The sequence below is a fragment of the Chionomys nivalis genome, chromosome 19 (assembly GCF_950005125.1).
Source record: "Chionomys nivalis chromosome 19, mChiNiv1.1, whole genome shotgun sequence".
NCBI classification, from domain to species: domain Eukaryota; kingdom Metazoa; phylum Chordata; class Mammalia; order Rodentia; family Cricetidae; genus Chionomys; species Chionomys nivalis.
Window position 1 is genome coordinate 53,000,060 of NC_080104.1, and position 19,000 is coordinate 53,019,059.

At 53.3% G+C, this 19,000-nt stretch overlaps 1 protein-coding gene across 1 annotated transcript in view; it reads left to right on the plus strand.

The window, feature by feature from the left end:
- The first annotated feature begins 3,155 nt into the window (after positions 1 to 3,155).
- Gnaz (G protein subunit alpha z) overlaps positions 3,156 to 19,000 on the plus strand; it is a 49,967-nt gene continuing 34,122 nt past the window's right edge. The window contains exon 1 of the mRNA XM_057751409.1: positions 3,156 to 3,365. The gene's annotated coding sequence lies outside the window, so the exon portion shown is untranslated. The remainder of the gene's footprint in view (positions 3,366 to 19,000) is intronic.

Below are 19,000 nucleotides of genomic sequence, written 5' to 3' on the forward strand. Positions count from 1 at the left end.
TTCTCCCTGGGGTGCCTGAGTGTAACAACTAACTCTGCCCATTCCTGCTGGGAGATTTCAGGACAGCTCAGGGAAGCCAATTTCCTCCTCACTGCTTCAAGTGAACTGGATTTTTTTGGGGGGGGGGGTATCTTTTTTGTTTGTTTCCCACCCAGACTTCCATAGCCTAGATTGGATGCCTAGATGTGTCTTTTCCCAGCTGTGTAACTTGAACCTGTTACCTAATCTCTGAGCCTGGTTTCTTCAGAACTGAAACGGACCCCAGTGTTCAACGCCAGTAGAAGCTGTGTATTCTCTAACTGGGACTTGATTCTACCCTAACTTAGACCTGTGTCTAAGCTTCTCTGGAAACCCGGGATGTTGGGGGAGGGGAGACTGTAGTCCCTGCTGCCTGAATTGAGACAGACACAGGCTAGGGGAAGGATGAAGGGAGGTGAAGTCAGAAAAGTTATAATATTAGAGGCACTCTCCTTGCCTTTGTCTAGCCCCCACCCCCACCCCCGATAAGAAACCGAGATCCAGACTTGCCAGCCCAGGGCAAAGTCAGGACCCTCAGGAGCTCAGATTTTGTTTCCGAAGCATCTGTCTCCAGATACTGTTCCTAGGAATACTAAGCCCCAGGACCAAGATTCATTTTGAGACCAAGGGGCGAGGGGATCAAAAACAAACTCTGTGCCGGGTGTGTCTTTTCTGTTCATTTACATTGCTTCTCTTCGGCTAAAAGATGAGTGGCAGGCCTGGCTAGCTCTGACTGACCTAGGTACCATCCGCAATGTTAAAGTGGGGGATGGAAGGCCTGAGAAACAGGGAAACATACCACAGAAACCCACCCAGCTGCCACCGCAGGAGAATCAGTGAGTCTTGGAGGCAAAGAAAGGCAAAGCATAGAATGGACCCTGCCAGAACCAGTGCCATCTCTAAAGGCCAGGCCCTGGGTGTCTGAAAAACCAGAGAGGTGCAGAATACCCCGGCTCACATCAGGGTATCGGGAAGGCTGGTGGAGAGCCAGCTGGGGGCGGGGGTGGGCAAGTCATTAGGGAACATGTGTCCCTGTGATTCCACAGAAGCGACAGACTCTACCCTGCTAGGCCTTGGAGACTGACTTCTCAGCCTGTCCTTATTTTCTCTAGCTGGACTACTCCATATTTTCATTATCTGATTATTCACTGCAACACAGCTCGCCCTGTCTGTGAGTCCACGCCTAGTTCAGATAATACGATCCTTACTTCTTACTTTCTTGGGTGGGAAAAGACATTCTTAAATTTCTCTGTTGGTCCTCAATCGCACCACTAGCTAGCTGTAACTCCCCCTAGTATCCTTGCATGTCTGGTAGGCGCTAGTGTGGACAAGCTGGCCTTTCCAAGGTTCTCGACAGACCTCACAGTCCTTCGTGCCCACCTGGGAACTCACTTCCCTCTGACGCCTGGCCATCCCTGCTCTTGCCATCGCTCCAGCCCAAGCATCCTTATAAAGCCAGTCCAGTGTTTGGTTGCTCTCCCTGCCCTATGCCCCCAAAGTCTCCACTGGATGGCTACGACTGCAATACTAGAAGGATGAATGGTCATGCTGCCTTTCTACCCCACTTCCAGGGTTTTCTAAAAGGGTGCAGAGCTATATTCTAGAAGTATGCACCACATAGAGACCGCTGGTAAAAGACCAGGTGAGCACGCTGGACCACCAGGAAAAGACCAGGGGAGACCAAAGTCTCTCACTTGGAGGGAGTTGCCAGAACCAGGTCCAGAAGGCAGCAATCAGCCCTGGTAGACACTTCAGGGGCTAGCCTCTGCTCCCCCACCTAGAATGCTGTAGGGAGTGATTAATTATTGCATTGGTTTTACCCTCTGCAACAGGCTGAAAGTCTGACCCCTGAACCTGTTGTGCGACCTGCCTCTGCCGAGCCCTGGTCCTTTCTTTCCTACACACATTAACCCTCTGAGGAGTGTATGGTACCCTCTTTGACAGATTAGGTAACTGACTCTCAGCCAGGTCCCAGTGACAGAAGACTGGCCCCGCAGCCTGATGACGTGGTAGACATGTTCTTCATCCATCAGCCACATTTCTTTAGTCCTCATTGGTCATGCATTGTAGTATGTCTAGGTTAGCCTCAGCAGTGCCCATAACCAGTAACCTGTTCATTCCCTAAAACTTTAGGCAGCACTTTCACAGGTGGACTCCCCCCCCCCATGCAGGAAAACAGTCCCCATTTAATAGCAGAAGAAGCATTCCCAGGGAGACGGTGGGATGGTGTCCTGACTCCAAAGCATCCGACTGGCGGGTATCAACATGTGGCCATGGCTCCCCACCTCACCCTGGCCTCTGAGACACATAGTATGTTCAGGGTGACAAGGATCGAAAAGACAGAGGGGCACTACTCTGGTGCCCCCCTGGTCTGAGCCATTCTTATACTGGAATGAGGTGCCCCCAGCCAAGACCCACACATGAGCTTCTCCTGTTAGCGGAATCTCACAGCCTGCTGCACATACGTGCATTTTGTCAAGGGGCCAAGGTCTCTAGGGGAGTCTCCAAAGCGGGCAGGGACTTCACTAATCTGGTTCCCTTGGGTTTCTCTCTGGTGGGGTGGGAGGGTCTCCTAAAAGTGCCCCTAGTGTGGCAAAGGAGAGCAGAAGAGATGACGAATGACATGTTCCGCGAACCTCGCCAGCTTAGCCAGCCCATCAGCGTTTTCAAGCTCCCTAAAGGATTGTTGAGACGATTCAAGGAAGCCAGGACCGACAACACTTCGCAAAGAGACGGGTGGGAGAGTAGGTTGCCGAGGCTGAGTTCGAACACCATTGAGATAGAAACTAAGGAGGAGCAACCAGGGTGCAAGGAACCAGGGCTACGATGTTCGGTGGGTGGGTTTCCCAAGATGCTAGAAGTGGCTTCGGCTAGGCTAAGCGCAGTGCAGTGCTACAGTCTCCGGAGCCAGCAGCGCGTGCGGTACGGCGGCGCGCACACAGCCGCGGCCCCGCCCCCGTCTGTCGTTATTGGACTATTTGTACGTCCGTCGGTCACTATCGACCAATGGAAAATGAGCTGGAGCTAGTGGTCCGGCGACAGCGCGTGGTGCGGGGCAGGCGAGCGGCAGACCCCGCCTGCGGTTGGCCTGGCAACGGGCTGCGCTCGCGACTCCGCCCCCTGCCGGCGGCGGCGCGGTGCGGAGCGGGTGGACCCGCTTGCGGGCGGCGCGGGAGGGCGGAGGAGGGAGCCAGGGCGGCAGAGCGTGTGTGCCACCCGCGGACCGGTCACGTCCTCGCGCGGGCGCCGGCACCCGCGTCGTGCAGAACCAGGGCGCCACAGCTCCACTCTCGCGGCCCCGCCCCGCCGGGTGCAGCTCGACCGACGCACGAAGCCGCGCCCGGGAGGTGAGTGAGTGAGCGCACCAGCGGCCCCGGCGCGCACAGCTGAACCCTGGGCTGGGGGCGCGGCTGGGGCTCACCCCACCCCCACCCGGGCCCGAGCTTGGGGCCTTTGTGCTGGGGGACCCGAGATCTATAGGGCTAGGGGTGCAGAGACAGGGATGCCCCGCCGGGTTGGAGAGCCGCGAGGGTGGGGTTGTCTGCGAGGTGGGCAGGGGTGGCCACGGCCCAGACAGGTGCCTGGGAGGGAGGCACGGCGGCCCAGTAACCCTTAGATGGGCTGACCGCCGCCTGACGAGATTAGGCAGGGGGCGCCGAGGATGATGTGGGGCCACTGCAAGCCCTGAGCTGCTGCGGGTGCCGAGCCCAAGCGGGCGACCTGCGGGAGCGACGCCAGGCGGGGGTCTCTCTCTGGGGGCCAGGGGTGCAGGCAGCCGCAGGTGTCAGGAGCTCCGGCGCTTGGCCTTGATAGAAAGGGAAGAGAGGGCCCTGAGGCCGCGTACAACAGCTCGCTCTTCTCGGTCATCGCTCTTGCAAGGGAGCAGGTTCCTTGGAGGCATTTGGAGCCAGAGATGAGTATCGACCTGCTGCGATTGTAATGTGTTCCTGGCTCAATATTTTTTTCCCTTAAAAGGCGGTGGGGTGTTTGGGGAGGGGTGTGAGGGCCTCTGCTGGGGATCCTGCGGTGGATATATGGGGGCTCTGCCTTTAGGGAGGTGCTGAGCCTGTCTGGATGAGGATGGCAGGAATCTGCCTAGGCCGGGAATTGGGGATCCTGTTACAGAGAGGAGGATGGGAAAGCGGTGCCAAGTGAGACCAGGGTTCCCTGGAGTCTGAGTCTCAGGGTGGAGGGACCAGCCTGGTAACCGAGGTCGCCTTGTCTGGGGAGGGGTTTGGGGCAAGACACCTGAAACCTGACAGACTCTTTTTCTGCCCAAGTGGTTTTCCCTGCACTAGGAATCATCTAGTTCTGCTAACCTGGCCCTGGTCTAGAGGAAGCTGCTTGGCCAGATTCAATTAAGCAAACATTTACTGAGTGCTGGCTCCCCCAGGGCCCAGTGCTGAGGTGGAAGGGTGGGAGTGGACTGGGCCTGCCCTCCCAGGACTGATTTGCCTTCCTATGGGAGAAATATGGCTGTGCTCTGATAACTAGGCCCTCGGTGTGGTGCAGGGGGCTTGGGAGGGGCCTGAGAGAGATTCCCCTAAGCTTAAGTCAGACCTGCCTGTGGGCAATGTGACATTTGAACTGGAGCTTGAAGGACACGGGTACAGTCAGAATGAGCAATGTGGGCAGAGGGGAGAGAATGAATGGAGAGTTGGCTGCTGAGGCTGCTGGGCTGCTGGGTTGGGTGGAAGCCCAGGGTATGGGGGGGGGAGTCAGAGGTATGAGGGAGGGGTGGGTAAAAGGCCAGAGACGCACGTGAAGGGAAGTGGGCAGAGATACCATGGCCACACACCATTGTTAGGCTGTCTAGTGGAGCCTACAGCCTCTGGGTCTATAAAAGGGAATGGTTCTCTGACTACCCCCTGGAACTGAGTTGTGTTACAGAAAGAACTTCAGAGAGCAGAGAGGGCTCCTGGCCACCCTGGTCTGCCCTAACAGTGCACGTTGTCTCTGGTAGAGCCAGGGCTCTGGGTAACCAACCCACCCAGCCCCCCTCTTAGCCAAGATGAAGTCACCTGCTTTGAAGGAGACAGTGTTTAGCTGGTGAGTCTGGAGTTGGGGAGGATGAAAAGCAGTGGTATAGTAGGGACCATTGAGGGACCCAGGAAGCTACAATAGGCTGTCCCATGCTTGGACACAGAGGTGCCCCCTTCCGTTTGCCTTCTCCTCTAGACGGGAAGAGATGCTGGCATTTACTATAAAATTCTTTCCGGGTACTCCTCTACCAGACGTTTTTCTGTGAGGCGGGTTGTGAGTAGACGCGGCTCTTCCCCTTAGGAGGCTGATGGCATCACCTTCTGCCCTAGATCTGCTCTCTTGTTCCCAGAGATGTTTTTTTGGTTTGATTTTCTATCTGAAAGACCTGGTTCTTACTCATCTTGGTAGTGTGCCCACCATGAAAGATACACACACACACACACACACAGGGTGTTGGCTGAGGCTCAGGGTGCCGCAGCGAGAACACAGCCTGCCTGCCCTCATGGAGTACATGATCTGTCCCTCCTGCCCTGACCCATTCCAGGAACCTGCTGTGGAACTCAGGGTTTGAAGCATAGAGAACAGATTCTTTCTTCTGTTTCCAATCTCCTAGACCTTTTGGCCTCTACAGATTTTTAAAAAAAGAAGAAGAAAGAAAGAAAGAAAGAAAGAAAGAAAGAAAGAAAGAAAGAAAGAAAGAAAGAAAAGAAATGAAATGTATCTCAGTCTGCCCCTCAGGAGATCCTATGGAAGGTCCAGCAGTTTCTGGGTGGCCGGATACAGACATCACTGCCAGGAGGCCCCTGCACGGAGGCTGCTGGGAGAGGGTGTCTTCTTGCAGATAGTTTGAGAATGTCTCCTCAGTCTAGCTACTCAGTAGTGTGGTATGTGAACCTGGATGGCAGTGTGCTTGCATGCGTGTGTGCGTGCACGCAGACAGACGTCTGTGCTTCCTCCCCTGGAGGCAAGGACAGAGCATGCCTTTGCCACCTCAAGACCAAAAGCGATGGGTGTCTGCAGAGGTGAGTTAGCTGCTGCTGACAGTGGCTTTGCTCGTGGAAACTCTGGAGGAAGCAGATAGCCCACTGGTCTCCCAGAGCCCCTAGGAAGGAAACCTAGGGTGTCCGAGCCTCGGGCAGCCTGTGAGGAACATGATTTTAAAAAAAGAAAAAGTGTTCCAGACAGACTCCAAAAGTTCAAAAGTTTGCTCCAGGCAGGCAGAGGCCACGCTGTACTCTATGTAGTCTAAGGAGAGCCCAGGAGCACCAAGGCTTTCAATGACTGAGAGCCATTAAACAAGAACTCTGGTGTAGGCTTCAGAAGCCATGGAAACAGGCCCTGGTCCTGTTGCCTATAGTTCAGACCCATCTCCTCTGACCCTTCTCGTCCTCATCAGTAAAGACCTAACAGTGCTGTCCGTAATCCCCACATGAGCCATCCATTTTAATGTATCCTCATTGGAGGAGAAACAGAAGAGAAGAAGCAAGATGGTGGTGAGTTTGAGGCCAGCCTTAGCTATATTGCAAGACCTTGTCTCAAAAGTTCAAAGTTCAGGGGCTGAGGGAAGATGGCTCAGTCAGTGAAGCCCTTGCCACTCAAGCATGAGGGCCGGAGTTCCATCCCCAGGACCCACATAACAAAATCACGTGGTGAGGTGCATCCTTGTAATTCCAGGGCTGGGCATGAGGACTAGAAACAGACAAGTCCCTGGGGCTAACTAGCCAGCCAGTGTAGCCTAACCAGGCAAAACCCAAGCCCATGAGAGACCATCTCAAAAAACAAGGTGTATAACACCCAGAGAGATGTCCTCCACATGTATGTGTATGTACATGTACATGTGTGTACGCACACCACACATAAACATGTTCATATGTACATCTGAAAGAAAAGAATAGGTGGCCGGAACCCAATGCAGGCATATGGGTAGGGTCTTAAAACTGGGACAGGTAAGGCTCACACTCCAGTGAGTCCAAGGACCAGCACAGGGTAGAACAGAGGAAGATCTGAAACAGTTGGAGTGTTTAAAGCTGCTCTGCTCTGCTGGGTGTATAGCTTTAAGCGGGAGAGAATCATCAAACGGGGAAGCCCTTAGTCCCATCCCTACTACCAAAGAGCAAAGATTCTCTAAGTAAAAGAAAAGTAGACTGGACTGGGATGAGACCCTGAGGCCACTGGGGGCGATGCACTATTTCGGGCAAGGGACTGGAGAAGGGTGTGAGTCAGGCGGGAGCTCTGGGGTTTTATCTGAGCCACTAGAAGGATACCACTGGCCTGGCTAAGGAAGAAGGCTCACCAAGACCCCTGCAAGAGGAAGAGACTTGGGAATCTGATGAGACTCGGGCAGGTATTGACCAGGTCGTGGTCAGAGCTAGAGTCAGTGGAGTCCTTGGCATCGAAGTGTCCAGGAAGCTGTGGGCCAATGAGGTTGCTGAAGACCCAAGGTGGATAGGACCTGAACGGATAAGGGTGAGGTAGGAGAACTGACAAACTGGCTAGGTGGGAACACCCTTGGGATGGTCCTTCAGGATGCTGAAGAAGGCATCCCAGGATATGGGGTGGGGGGTGTAGGCAGAGACCACTTGTTCGTTTCCCAGCCACCCAGATCCAAAATAATCACACAGAAACTATATTAATTGCAGTACTGTTTGGCCACTAGCTTAAGCATATTTCTAGCTAACTTTTATATCTTAAATTAACTCATTTCCATTATTTTATATTTTACCACGAGAGTCATGGTTTACCTTTGCGGCAGCTACATGGTTTCTCCCTTGACTCCATCTACTCTCTCTCTATAGATAGGTAGATAGATAGATAGATAGATAGATAGATAGATAGATAGATAGATAATCTTTTCCAGCCTAGCTATATTCTGTTAAGCCGTTGGCCAAAAGCAGTTACTTTACTAACCAATGGCAATAAACATATCCACAGCATACATCACCTCCCACATCAGGGGAGGTGCCCTGTATTCAACAGTGGGGTTGAGCGCCGTAGGATGCCCTGGCTACACTAATGATTGGGGTTTGGTAAGAAATTAGTAAGCATTTCAGAATGGTCACAGCTCAGCATCAGGCTTGACTAAGGACCCTGTATAGTCGCCTATGTGTATGCCCGTGAAGCCGGCCTACTTCTGGAGACTGTAGGAGCAGTGCTTGGGTTGCGGTGGGCAGAGACGGAGGCCTAACAAGTTGTCCTGTGACGTGCCCACTGCCCTCCCTCCGCTCCTTTCTTCCTTCCCCTGAGTGGGGAGATCGGCTGTGTGGGGTCAGTCAGGACTAGCCTGTGATCTTGCCTTCCGTCTCCTGGCTAGGGATCCCAGAGCCACTCATTAAAACTTGTTTCCTGTCCGTTATCATTTCTTCCCCCTCCATCTTTGTCCCTGGTGGCCAGTAGCCACTCAAGACGGCAGGTAGCGGGAGGTACATCTTGGCCCATCCACAGTCAGACACGGGGCAGGTGTGGCTAGCAGCTTCGTACAGTGGCTGCCGTGAGTTTTTTTTTTTTTTCTCTCTCCACCGAAGCCTGCTACATCACAGAGTTTTGAGTTATTCACTTCTAAATTAAGGTATACGTCTCTTTTAGCGATGTCCCTGGAGAACCCATCAAGAAGTGCTAGGAAGCTAGACTGTCAAAAGCCACAGTGCGGGGAGGGGCCTTCTGGTGTCAACCCCAACGTTCCTTCTAGCAGAATCCAGCTAGAGGTACATCCTGTCCCCAGGGCTCTCGTGGCCATGGCCATGCTAGGGGAGACTGTGGTCAAAGCAGGCCTTTTGAGAGAGAGACCCCAGCTCCTAGGATGGAGAACCGCCAGGACAGGATTCCTGGATGGGCATGGCCTGAATCCTGATCCCTCAGAGAGGGTGTCCCTGTGTGCCACAGGTGTCGTGGTCCTTTGCTGAGTTGGGTCAGAGGGATGTAGACTGATGTTCATATTTCCCTAGAGCCCAGACATGGACGTCCCCAAGGAAGACTTACCAAGTCTACCCTGGATTTCACAGCCAGATGCCTCCCAGGGGTCAGGCGATGTTTGTTATCCCCTCACAGTGGCGGAGGGACCTGTTTCTACCTCAGTTTTAGTTGAGGAGACCTGAGACCTGATGGGCGTGGGGGGGGTCTTCAGTGCCTCAGTAGACCCTGAAAGCCACTGTCCTTGACAAACCAGGCTTAGGAAGGGCATTAAGGAACCTGGGGGTCTCGGCAGCCTGGGGATAGCTCAGCTTCCTCCTCTGTAGACTGGCTTTATCCCCCAGTAGGCCACAGGAAGCATGCTGGAGGCTACCTGGCTGGACCTGTGGGCCTGGAGCCAGGGGTGAACCCGCTGCTAGCTCTCAGGCCCTGGCCTGTGCTCCAGCCAGAGCAGTTGCAGCAAGCCTGGGCATTTCCCATCCGGACTGGGCTTATTTCCTTAGCCCTTTTACCCCTTTGGGCCACATTTTCCTTTTCTCTAAAGGGATGAGAGGAGTAAACAGACTGTGAGGTTCCTTGTAGGCTAACTGTAGAGAGCTGAGGGTCCGCTGCCGGGTTGGGCACTCAGTGTGGAAGCTGGCCTCACCCGCCGTCTTTCCGCTGTCTCAGATCCTGCCTAAAGTGGGTTGCCCTCCTCTAACTGCAGGGTTGCTCGATTCCTGGCATCGGCATTGCAGGCCAGGTCTCTCCACAGGACAGAATGGGCCTTGCGGTTGCTCCGGCTTTCACACAGGGCCACACACTGAGGGAATTTTCACATCTCTGACCCCATGCTTGCTTGAGTCCGACTGGAACCTCACTATAACCTTATTCACGTCCCAGGAGTGCGTCTGTGCCCCTCCCACTTCTCCCCCCACACACACCTTGCCAGTCACCAGTCTGACCTATTTATTTCCTTTATTTGCTGTTTATTGTTTCCTGGGTCTGAATGAAAGAGGTGTGAGGCTTGGACATTTTTGGCGTCCATCTATGAGAAGAATAACTCCCAGGAAATCTGTTCTTGGGGAACGCCCTCCCCCCCCCCCAGTAAGTGGTTGTACCTCAGTCCATCCCTTTGAGTCCTGTTCTTGCAGAGGGTTGGCAGGTGCTAACTGGTATGAAGAATGGTAGCCCCGGCTTAGCCCTTTGCTCCAAAGAGAGATGAAAACCTATCACAAACCACCAGCTGGGCCCCATCAGACCTGGCTGTGGTTCATGTGCCAGACGGACACCGGTCAGTTGCCTGGCTGCTAAGGTTGGGTCAGACACCTCAGACCGACACCTGGCCCCTTGGTGATGTGGTGTGCCTCAGTGGAACCCTGATTAAACGAGGGAGCGGAATTTACACAGAAGTGGCGCACGAGAGGTGAATCGTGGGAAACTGCCCTAGGCGGACAAAACAAGATCCCGATGGAAGGAAAGTGACACAGTCAGTGGCTAAGTGGTCCCAGATCTGAAAACAGCCTATCAGGTCAGGTCAGCAGGGCTGCTTGCAAAGAGTGTCCTGAGACACTTTTGTCCTCTCCCCTTACCCCCACCTGAATTCCCCCACCTTTATTATTTTATTTGCTCGCTGTTTTGTTTAATTTTTGCAGTACTTGGGGTACTTTGCACACACAGGCAAACCCTCTACGGCTGAGCTACTGTACCAGCACCCCCCCACACACCTCGTTTTTAAATCAGAGACTCTGTGCTGAGTGGAGGGTACGGAAAGTTTTCATTTCTTATTCCAGATTCAGCATGGCCACCTAAAGCATGCTGTGGCGAAGATGACTCTAAGGCCGTGTCATAGTTCAGAGGGAAACAGTCACGGTTGGCTAGTGATAATCCTTAAGAAGTTTACCGGGCAGGGTAGAAAGGTGCCTGCCAGCAGCTAGCCAACCGGCTGTTACAGCCTGCCTGTTGCCCGGCAGCTTTGACTCATCCCATATCTCCTTACTTGGGGATGTGGCCCTGACCCCTTCCCCCACGTGCGTGTGCATGCATGAGCACACACACACACACACACAGGGAAGGACTCCTCACTCTCAACATTCCTGTCATTGGCATCTGGAGTCTCAGAAGCAGCTGGGCCACTGTCGTTGACTGTCCCTCTGTCTGCTGATGTCTTGCCTCCCTCCCTGCCCCATACCAGCCTCACCGTGTGGACAGTGGGAATGAATGAATGAGCTAGTGAAACAGAGAGGCCACTTAACAAGGCCAAGCTCCTCACAGGCATAAATCTCATTCCTGTGTGGAACCCTAAGAAGCCCACCTGTTTGAGTGGACCGGGTTATCACGGGAAGAGAGCACTAAACTACAGGTTTCCGCAGGAAATATTGCAGGAGTAGGGATAATGTGGGAGAAGGAGGCAGAGTGACCAGAGCATTACAAGGTGTGTGAGCCCTAGACTCTGAGAGACTCAGTGTCCCGACCTGACCCATAGAGTGGTCCACCAGGGTGAAAGTGGGGGAAAAAAAACCCTAGCTGCTGGGGGAGCCCCCGAAGGTCCTCCTAGATGAGGGTTGGCAAGATCGACCTAACAACCTTTTAACAACCTGGCTTCAGCAGGTCCTAGACCTCCATGAGAAACAGCTTGACCTGAAGTGGTAGTGTGTGCCCTTCTGCCCTCTATCCATGCTGGGGTTGGGTAGGCAGAGCCAGGCGAAAGGGGGCCTCTGGGACAGGTTAACATTAGTCTGTATGTGAGTATGGGGTTTGTGCTGACTGATGCCTGGCCCTGTGCCTCCTCCCCCAGCTCCACTCTTCATGGCGTGTCCTCAGGGTCTTAGTTGTCCCGGTCATGCACATGCTCAGACCTGTTCGCCTGCCCCCCTTGCCTCCGATTGCCCTGTGGACCTGCATCCAGGATCCTCACGTCCATCCCTGCCATGAGTGTAGGTGCAGATGGTCTGCCCCTCAGCCAGACATTCGCTGCAGCAGAGTTGCCCCCTCACCCACTCTGTTACCTCTGATATGCACTGCAAACATATTTCTTGATAAATGCTGGGAAGAAAAATAATTAGAGTGTTGCCTCTATTATCCAATTTCTGATTAATCAAACTCTCTTTGTCCTCAGCCAAAATCTATTCATTTCCCTTAAACACTGGGCTGGTGCCAGGCATCGATTTCCTCTGCGATAACAACACACACACACACACACACACACACACACAGAGCCAGCCTGCCCTGTCCTGCCCTGTGGCTGGGGCTGCACAGAGGCATTGATGGGGCCACTCCTGTTCCCCCGATTCCACCTGCCTTTTCCAGGAAGCCTCCTGATTGTATACCAGCACCCTCCTCCCTGCCCCAGCTCTTGGGGTTCCTTGAATCACACACACACACACACACACACACACACACACACACACACACACACACATCCTTGGTATCAGGTTATAGGTACGTTCTGGGTCAGAATGCATTACAGCCCCTGGCCCTTAGCCTCTAGGGCTTAGAGATGTCTCTGTCACTGGTACAGGAAGAAGGTCAGTGCTAAAGAGGGGAGAACAAGCCCATTGCGGGGGTGGGGGACTTCAGAACAGCTTGGAGTGTATGTAGGGAAGGCAACAACAGAAACCCAGCCCCCCAAAATATACAGGATAAAGGATGTCCCAGACTATAAACCTGGTCACTCCTCAGCAGGGCAGCATTGCCATCCAGGGGAAGGAGTATTCAGATGTCCACATCCCTAGCTCAGTCATTTCGTGCTGGTTACGTCATTGATCATGATTCAGAGAGGGGTTAGCACCCCACTATGCGCGATCTATGTGGTACATGTTGTCATGGAAAGAAACAGTACTGTGAGGTTAGACTTGGATATTTGGGTCAGGGTGATTGGTTTTGCTTGTAAGGAAGAGACATCTGAACCATTGGATGGAAGATGTCTCTGAACAAAATTCCACAGGCTTCGTCAGAGAAGAGATGGAGGGCACAGCTGTCCTCAGTTGAGAGGGATCCCTTTGTGATAGAGATCACTGGGGAGATAAGCAAAGGAGGGAGTGGGGGCGGGGAGGCAGGTGAAGAGTGTGCCACAGCAGAGCCCCTGGGCCCTGGCAAGACCGTAACGCCGGCTCTGAACTAGAATGGCAAGAGGCAGGAAGACGGCTCTAAGAAGCACAGCAGGGAGATACCAGTTGCCTTATGTCCAATAAGAAACCCTTAGCTACTGGTGGAGCACTAAGGAAATGGGTGACAGCAAGGGCCCCTGTGAGGTCACTGCTGCTGTCCAGGTGACAGACTAAGCAGATTAAGCTCAATGACCAGGTTATAGATAGAAGGATAACAGAGGGGCCCAGTCCTGGCCTAAGGTGCCCCATTAGAAGGGCAGTAACTGAGCACGGTTTGCACGGCCATAGTACTCCCAGGAGCGCTTGGTCATGTGGCCACACTGTCACCTGCTGGTGTGCTACACTTGTGGGCATCTGCGGCAGGGCCCTGGAGCCCTCTTCTTTGGAAATACTTGTGTTGATCTGCCTCTTCCTCAGAGTGGACAGTGGTGGATGGAGCTCTTCCCCCTCCTAAACTCCCCATGTGGTCAGGCCAGTGCTCTTCCATGGCTGGAACTTCATAGTACTACCTTCGTCCCCAGTGCTGTCCTGAACCCCACCCCCACTCCCTGCAAGTTCCTCATGGGTGTTCTTCTGCTCATCATAATATAAAAACACTCCACTCAGCCTTTTTTTGTTTTAGTTTGGTTCTGTTTCTTTGAGACAGGGTTTTTCTACGAAGCCCTGGCTGTCCTGGAACTGGCTATGTAGATCAGACTGGCCTCAAATTCAGAGAGTCATCCGCCTCTCAGTTCCAGTGCGGGGATTGTGTACTACTATGCCAAGCTAGACTCTGCCTCTTAAGGACCTCACCAAGATTGTTCATCAAGGTTTAGGAGTAACTGCAGGTGCGGATGCTCACAGAAGTGACCTATTGTTGGCGAAGGCCCCAGGCAGCTAGCTAGCCACAGGTGGATCTCACACTGACAAAATTGCACTTTCCTGGGCCCTTCTCAGCCCTGAGGAGGATCCCAGCATCATGCTGGCTATGTGAACTGAGTCTAAACCTAAGAGTTAGTTTAGATGGGTCTAAAAGAGGGCTGTGGGGCAGAACGAGGAAGAAAGGGAAGCAGGTAGATAGATGGGAGGCGCACCTTGTGTTCCAAAGAGCAAAGAGAAGAAAAGGGCTTCAGAAAGCAGGGTTAGATTATGGATGTCTCAGACAAGGGCAGGAATTTGCAGAGGTCCAGTATAGTGACATAAAGGTTGTCTCCCCAGCCCAAGGACCCTATTAAGCAAACGGTTAAGCTTCCCCAGGCCACAGCTCCCCCCGGGCAGCACACCATTTAATGTGGCTCTCACTAAAGACCCTACCTCTTGGCTGTCTTCTCCCCCTTCTCCTCTATAGGTCAAATTCTTCATCTTTACCTCTTCAGTCCAGGCCAAATCTCCTTCTGGTCAGTGTTCCCAGTGAAGCTATCCCCGCTTGTCTGGTCAGCCTTGGTGGCTGCTGTGGGCCAGAAGATTGGACATGTAGCTGGCCAGAGTCACGGAGATACAGGAAAGGGTCTCTAGTGATCTCACCATCCTTTAGTAGGACACTAATAGGCCTCTGTGATAGGCCTAGCCATAGCAGAGCCTTTGGTTGGGTTAGGGGCTGTCTGGGGGACGGGGTCGCTATATACACACTCCTCATGCTCCTGTACGTTCTAATATCTACTTGGACTCTAGGAGAGAGAGAGAGAAAGAGAGAGAGAGAGCGAGAGCGAGAGCACTTGGAGGTGGCAAAGAAGGAGGACCTGCTGCCAGTTTGCAAGTCAGGAAGCTTGTAGGGGCAACATGAAAAAGCTAATCCAGTGGCCAGGGCCCTCGTGACTTTGTTTGCAAAAATACCACAAACAGAGTCATGTTTTCCTAAGCCAAATCAGGAAACCCTGCATTTTCTATCAATTTTCAGACACTTGCAGGGTTTGTGATAAATAAAATGCAAAATCATTTGCAAGCCTTATTGAAACTGGCTAGCGGAGGACGGGAGTTCTCTGTTCTCCCTGTAAAGCATGCCTTTCCGGGACGGCGGGTAGTCCTCCAACACCCCGGCGCACTTGTCTTCCCACCCCTGTGCGCCAGCTGTGTTTGTCCCAAGCGTATTTATGTCAGTTGTCCTTATTATAATTACATCCTTGAATATTACATAAACGAATAGAAGATGACTGTCAAGGGGGCTTCTGTCAAGATCACGGCGGCTGATTTGTGAGTCCTCAGAGCTGGGCGTAGTTTGGTTTTGTGTGGGTAAGACAATTTAAGTCTGGGCACAGGGAGTAATAACAGCCCAGGGTTTTCAGAGCAGCTCCCTTCTCGCCACGCTGACGTTGGAGAAAGTGCGCGGGGTGTCTTACAAGGTGCGCCGCAGTAGTTAAGCAAGGACATCACTGGCAGCTCCAGAATGTGAGCTGAAGCTTGAGGGAAGATCCCAGCTTCACTGCACCGCAGCACAGGAATGTACTCCCGGCTGTATTAAGTGATAAGGAAGCATTTAAAGTGCTTAGCTTTTGTTCCTCAGCGTTCTCTATAAATCTCTTCTCATTAAAGCTGCAAGCCAACAGCCCCATCTTTGATACCAATGTTTGGTGATTAATGGGTATCAGAAATGCATCTTAATAATTGATTACATTTAAAGTTGGTCTCCTCGGTTGTGGGTGTCTACTGTTTGTTCTCATGGGGGATGCTTTCTACTTGAGAAGTTGTAAACTGATGTACAGCAAACATAAGTCACAAGGGACAGACCAAGGGTGGGAGGGGACTGCTCGGTGATGAGTAACAGCTCCCAGGGAAGGCCAGCCTGAAAGTTGCCATGCTCGGTAGAGGGAGAGTCTAGGGGCAACCTGAAGGGAAGAGACGCCCCTGGCATGGAAAGTGGGACAGAGGTCCAGGAACCAGTAAGAGACGTAGTGAGATAGGGACCAGGAGGAGAGGGCACGGGCAGGGGCGACAAGGACTGGAAAAGGGGTCCTCGGCCAAGATGATGAGGAGAGAATGGAATAAGGAGGTGGGACAGAGAGTATGGGACTAGGGCTGGGGGGCTAGAAAGAGAATCAAATGAAGACCGGGACAGGGACCAGGAGGGAAAGACACCAGCTGAGGGCTAGAGAATCAGGAAGAAAATACGGCATAAGAGCCTAGGAACCTGGGAGAAGAGGGCTCAGGATGAGCACGTGCCTGGTACGGAATATGTAGCAAGTGATTATCTCAGGCAGGGAGGGCTCGGAAGTGGGAGAAGCCTGGGGACTCCTGCCCATGTGGATGAGGGAACTAGAAATTTCTAAGTCTGGGGTCTTTGTTGGATGGGCCTCCTGTTCAGGAAGGATGGGTGGGATACCCATATAAGGGAGATATATGGAAAGTAGGAGCCAGAAGGTCAGGGAAGCAGATAAAGGGTCCCTGGAATCTCAGCAGAACCAGGGCCAGCGGAGGCCTCAGAGACCGAGATCCATATGGGCTGTTGGTGTGCGGCCCGTCCATCACAGGCTCCTAAGCAAGGTCACGTTAGGTAACGTACTCCAAAGGGAACGCTGGGAAGCTCCGAGCTCTGTGCAAACATCTTTCGGCATTGGACCATCTATCCATCCATCTGTTCTGCAAATCTTTTCACAGAGCACCTGCTCTGAAGGAAGTGGAGCTGGCAGTTGGGGGGTGAGGGTAGAGCAGAAGCCCTGATAGGCCCACAGTGGGGATCTCAGGGAAGACCACACTCACAGTGTGGTCAGGAAGAGTACCCTGAGGGGACCCAGGAACCCTGAGGCCAGGGAGGGGCCAGTCTGCCCTTTCTTCCTGGGGCAAAATCCAGTACCACCATGGAGCCGGCCTCACACCTTGCTTTCAAAAGCAGTCGGGAAAATGTCACGTGTGATAGGCACTGTGGCCCTGAGGGTGTGAAATAGAACCTGAACCCAGGAAGCAGAAGCTAGGGGTTTGGTAGGGTTAACAGGAAGGAGAGGTGGGTTGAGCTCTCTTCCCACTAGAGCAGTTCCTTGGTGGAATTGCCTACCCTGTCTTTGTCCAGTGTCACTGGTGTCAAGGCAAGCAGAGGTTTTTATCTCTTTTGAGAAGATGTGGCTTTTGATCCCAAAATACATGCTGTATCAAAAGCCTAAATGAACTTATCAGACCTTCCCTATAGCCACCCTAGCTGAGGGAAGAGGCACAGAGGAAGCCAGAACAGGGTTTGCGTGTACATGGCTGTCTCCCACATCCTCACTGGCACCGCTCGGCGGTGGCCTCGAGGGCTGCCCTTAATCCTAAGGCTCAGGGAGACCTGAACAGCCACTGCTCAGAAATGTGTGCTCCTGTCATCCAGATGAGCGTGGAAACGTGCGCCCCATCATCCAGACTAGTGTGGAAACGTGTGCCCCTGTCATCAGGACGAGTGTGGAAACGTGTGCCCCATCATCCAGATGAGTGTGGGTTTAGCTCTGACTCACTCCGCAGCACACACACTGACTGTGCTCAGCCTTGCCAAGATGTCCACTTGGCATCTTACGCCGTAACATGGAGGGCTGTAATACAGAAGTGCCTCTTCCAAACCCAGGGAAACAGCTGCTCTGGGAGCCCTGTGGCAGCTGTGGCATCCCACGTGGCAGCCGCTCCTGCACGACCCTGCCCAAGAACACTCCCCATCCAGCACAGTTTCCTAGCCCTGGTGCTAGCCTCCAGGGGACCACTCCCAGACTAAACCCTCCCTCTGAGGTGAGGGCATAATCTCCAGGTTGCCGATGGTCCCCTCTTGCTGTTAGGTCAGCCATTCTTCACCTGTGCTGTCCTCCACCCGCCACCGTGTCCCTGCCACCGCAATGCTGGTCTGTGTCAGGAACCGTCTGGTTATCTTCCAGCCATAGCATGAGCTCCTTGGTATGCAGACTCAGCTTGTCCTCCCCGTGTTCCCCTGCACGGTGCAGAGCGATACATACTGGGACTCAAGTCTGAGAGGGCAGAGAGGTTGTGTTGCCCACGTGGCTCTGAGAGTGGAGAGCCGTAGGCCCAGACACAGATCTGAAATGCTGACCGAAGCCGTGGAGGATGCCCTGCTACAAGGAAGTGCAGCTGGGCAGAGAAGGGGATGAAGGGGTCTCTGGCCTAAAGACAAGGGGTGCAGTGTCGGTGCCACAGCGCAGGAGTCTTCTCCCACGAGTGTCCCAGAGAGACATCCTCGGGCCAAGCCTTCCCTTCATCCCAGTTGCATTCCCAGAAAACAGTGGCTTCAGAACCCAGCATCTCCATCTCTGTCTCAGAGCAAGAGACACAGTGGCCACCAAACCCTAGGAGGTCCTGTGCCAGCCTTTCTCCTGAGGAAGGTAATCCTCTCTACATCTCACAATCTTCTGTCTTTGGGGAGAAAATCTCAGTTGGTGCCAGTGTGGCTCTCCCCATCCAGCAGGCACTAATCCTTGCTGTTTAATAAACGAGTGACCTGGCCTAGCTCTTCCGCAGACGCGAGTCCCGGGCTAGCAGCAAAAACACGTCCTTCCCCTTGTTGTGTATTCCAGATAATTTCTGTGATGAACGACTCTGACTTTCCACTTAAAGTTCTTCTTGAAGTATGGAGATGTGTGTGTGTGTGTGTGTGCGCGCGCGCGTGCCATGCGGTGTGCATGTGTATCCATTTCAAGAAAAACATTGTAGCAGGTTGTATCCAGATGTGGCCAGATTAGGAAAGAGAGTGGGGTACAGAGGCAGGGGGAGGGACGTGATTAAAGCTGAGTTCTGTAGCCTCCCCTGAGAGCGTCGCCTTCTCTCTTTAGACCTCTATAAAGTGACGGACCAATCCCTGTGCTTACTCTTACACATGTGCAGGTGTCGATGAGAGCAGACAAGTGTGGGATGGGAGTGTAGCTGTCAGCCAGGTGTCTGTGGCCACAGGCTCCTGGGCTGAGTTTCCCTAAACACCTGCATCCCCTGGTGGCTCCAGCTGCCCAAGGAGGCATGCTGCCGCTTAGACTGCCCAGTGAAACCCTGGTGCAGCCCACTACCTTCTCCCCAAGCCCACTGTCTTCCCTGGGACAGACACTCCCCGAGGCCAGCCCAAAGCCACC